At 42.6% G+C, this 3,125-nt stretch overlaps 1 long non-coding RNA gene across 1 annotated transcript; it reads right to left on the reverse strand.

Moving 5' to 3' along the window:
- Positions 1 to 228: 228 nt before the first annotated feature.
- LOC115290788 lies at positions 229 to 2,475 on the reverse strand. Its single transcript, XR_003908199.1, has 3 exons — positions 1,864 to 2,475; positions 1,099 to 1,284; positions 229 to 349 (listed from the first exon to the last, which is right to left on the reverse strand). It is a non-coding gene; the product is annotated as an uncharacterized LOC115290788 (long non-coding RNA).
- Positions 2,476 to 3,125: the final 650 nt, after the last annotated feature.

Below are 3,125 nucleotides of genomic sequence, written 5' to 3' on the forward strand. Positions count from 1 at the left end.
TGAGTCACAGGGAAACTTGAGGCTTGGGATATAGCTGACATAGCAAAGAAACCCCATGCACAAGGAGTTGTATAAAGTTCCTTCTTAAAAAGCTTTTATTTTATTATTATTTATTTGAGAGAGAGTACACATGCATGCGGAGAGAAGGGCCAGAGAGGGAGAGAAGAGAGATGTAGAGAGAGAATCTTAAGCAAGCTTCACTCTCAGCATGGAGCCTGATGCGGGGCTCAATCGTGACTCAGTCAACATTAAGGGTCAGACTGATCCATTCAGGAGACTTCCTTCTTAAAAGTTTTATTGCTACTGTGCAAATCCAGCTTAACTACAGGCGCTTGGGGATATGGGACACCTGTAATAGGACATGAAATCAAATTGAGAGTTCAAATATTAGAATGAAAACTGGAAGAACTTCTTCAAATATTAGATTTCTAACTGGATGAACTTCTTCAAGGGATTGAGCTCTTTGAACCTCAGTTTCCTCAACCATAAATTAGAATCCATTGGATTTTAGTTTGGAATCAAATAATGTTAGACGGAAGCACTGTGAGACTGCTTAGTAAGTGTAGAAGGCAGTTCTGGGGAGAGGAGTTCAGCATCAATGCTACTCCTCAGAGATCTGCTCCCTCCCAGGAAAAAGGCAGGGAGTCTTTGCATTGATTTGTAAAATTTTATGAAACATGATCTCATTGTGAAATCTTGAACAAACAGAAGCGTTTCCACTCTTTTAATTGAAAACATTGCTAAAATGTTCACTTGGCTCACTTACTTGCCTTATTAAGTAGCACATAAAGGGAGAACAAAGTCTTGCTTTCAGCACCTTCAGAAGCCCCCACATCACCAACCAGAACTAGAAATGGGGGCGTGGAATGGGAATTTCACTGGGGAGGAAGCAGGAAAGAAACTGAGGCCCAGGGAGATTGGGGTATATCCTCCAGTTCACCAGAGTGTCCACAATAGAACCCGAGGGATGGCAACTGCGGATGTGCTCCGGTCCAAGAGTCTGGAGTGGTTTTTGACTCTTCTCCATCCATCCTTCACATCCTCCACCCTCAACACCAGCTCTATCAGGAAATCCTGTGGGCTTCACCGCCATCTTACCTGAGAATCCTCCTGCTCTTCACATGTCATTGCTGCCACTCCAGTCCAAGCTGCCGTCCTTTCTCCACAGATCACTTCAGAGGCCTTCTTGCTTCTGCACCCCTCGAAGTGTGGGAGCCAGAAGAATCCTCTTAAAGTATGGCAGACTATGTGGTTCCTCTGTTCCAACTTTCCAATGGCTTTCCACTTTTCCCAGAATAGAAGCCAAAGTTCTTATGATCTATAAGTTCCTACATATTGTGGCTCCCCATTTTCTCTACCTCCTCACAATCTTCTTCTTTTACTTTTTCCTTACTTTGTCATTGTTTCTTAAACATACCAGGGACTCTCTTGCCTCCAGGCCTTTGCTCTTGCTGTTATAATTCTTAGAATGCTCTTCCCTAGGACACCTGCAAAGCTGGCTCCTTCATCTCCTTTTGGTCTATATTTAAATGTCACTTTCTCAATGAAACCCCTCCTGGCCATCATGTCTAAAATGGCAACTTCCTTCTAGGCCCCCTCCAAACTTTGTATAACTCTTTTTCTTTATTCTTCTATTAGCATTTATGATTATCAAGTGAATTAGATACATATTGTTTTATTTTTATTCCCTACAATAATATATGTTTCACAAGGGTAGGGAGGTTACATTCTTGTCTAGAGCACTGTCTAGCACAAAGAACTCAATAAGTAATTAAATAGGTGAATGAAGTGTCCTCAAAAAACAAAACAAAACAAACAAAAATCCCTGACCACAGTAGTTTAAAAAGAGAATAGAAATCTTACACAATTATATGCTTCAGTTAGGCAGGCTGGGGTTCTATAACAATGCAATCAAGAACCCAGGTTCTTTCCATTTTCTTCCCATTTCATCATCCTTAACCCATAGATCTTCATCTGCAAACTTTTTGCCTCATGCTTGCAAAATGGTTGCTGCACCACCAGACAACACATTATATTTACAAAGCAGAAAGAAAATGGAGTGGAAGATAGGAAATGGCAACATTAGGAAAACAAAATCTCTCTCAGAAACCCTAACCTTATGTATCATTAGCCATGATGTTGTTATGTGGTCATCCCTAGCTATAGCATCAAATGAAAACTGGGGTTTTGTTACTAAAGAAGAAAGGGGCAGTTAGTAAAGAAGGATACAGGGCAGACAGCTCACAGCATCTGTCATAGAGCTTAAGTATTTGTCACCCTTTAATATCAACTCATGCTTCTCTGCTTGGAAAGTTTGGAAAGGGACTATTAAGACTTCAAGGAAAGCATTAGAGTGTGGGGAAAGCCTTAGTTCAGACTATCGGTGGAGGAAAAATAATTCAGTCCTAATCTGGGAGAGGAGGGATGGAATAGAACACTTAAAACATCTCAGAAACCATGTTCCCAGTTTGGAGATGAAGGTGACCCAAGAGGATAATGGAAATGTACAGAAAGAAAAAGCTGGATGCAATTGAGGAAGAAACATCTTTGTTTCCAGTGTTATAGGGCCTCACTTTCAGGTTTTCTGGCTATGTCATAGTGATCCCTTTATTGCATGCCTTGACATCAGTGAGAGACCTGTGAACTCAGACTTGGCTCCCATCTACACTGGTGGTTCACAACCAGGCAAAGTCATCTGGGGAGGTCTGGCAACTTAATTGTGTGACTCTCCACTCACCTCCCCTACAGGTGCACAGAGAAGGGCACGGGGAATCTCCGATGCAAACCCTGTCCCTTGACCAGAAGCCACAAATGTTTTTCAACAACTCTCCAGCTGATTCTGATACCCAACCCTCCTTGAACAGTGGGGTCCCTCTGTTCTAAACCTGGGCAGAAGATTGTTGCAGAGGAGCAAGTAATCTGTGTGAATAGTTGAATGGGGTCACTGCCCCTGGAGTAATGCAGATGCCTAAGTAGAAAACAGGTGCCATTCCATCTGAGTTTTCCTGTATCCTCACATTCAAACATGTCTAACCCTGCTAGAGGCAGGGAGTGAGGAAAACGGGAGGAGAGAGATCTGTCCCGTTCCTTTTTCTCAGAAAGCCAGTGCCAGGAAGCTGGGCTGT

Source organism: Suricata suricatta, chromosome 4 (genome assembly GCF_006229205.1).
Source record: "Suricata suricatta isolate VVHF042 chromosome 4, meerkat_22Aug2017_6uvM2_HiC, whole genome shotgun sequence".
Classification (NCBI taxonomy): domain Eukaryota; kingdom Metazoa; phylum Chordata; class Mammalia; order Carnivora; family Herpestidae; genus Suricata; species Suricata suricatta.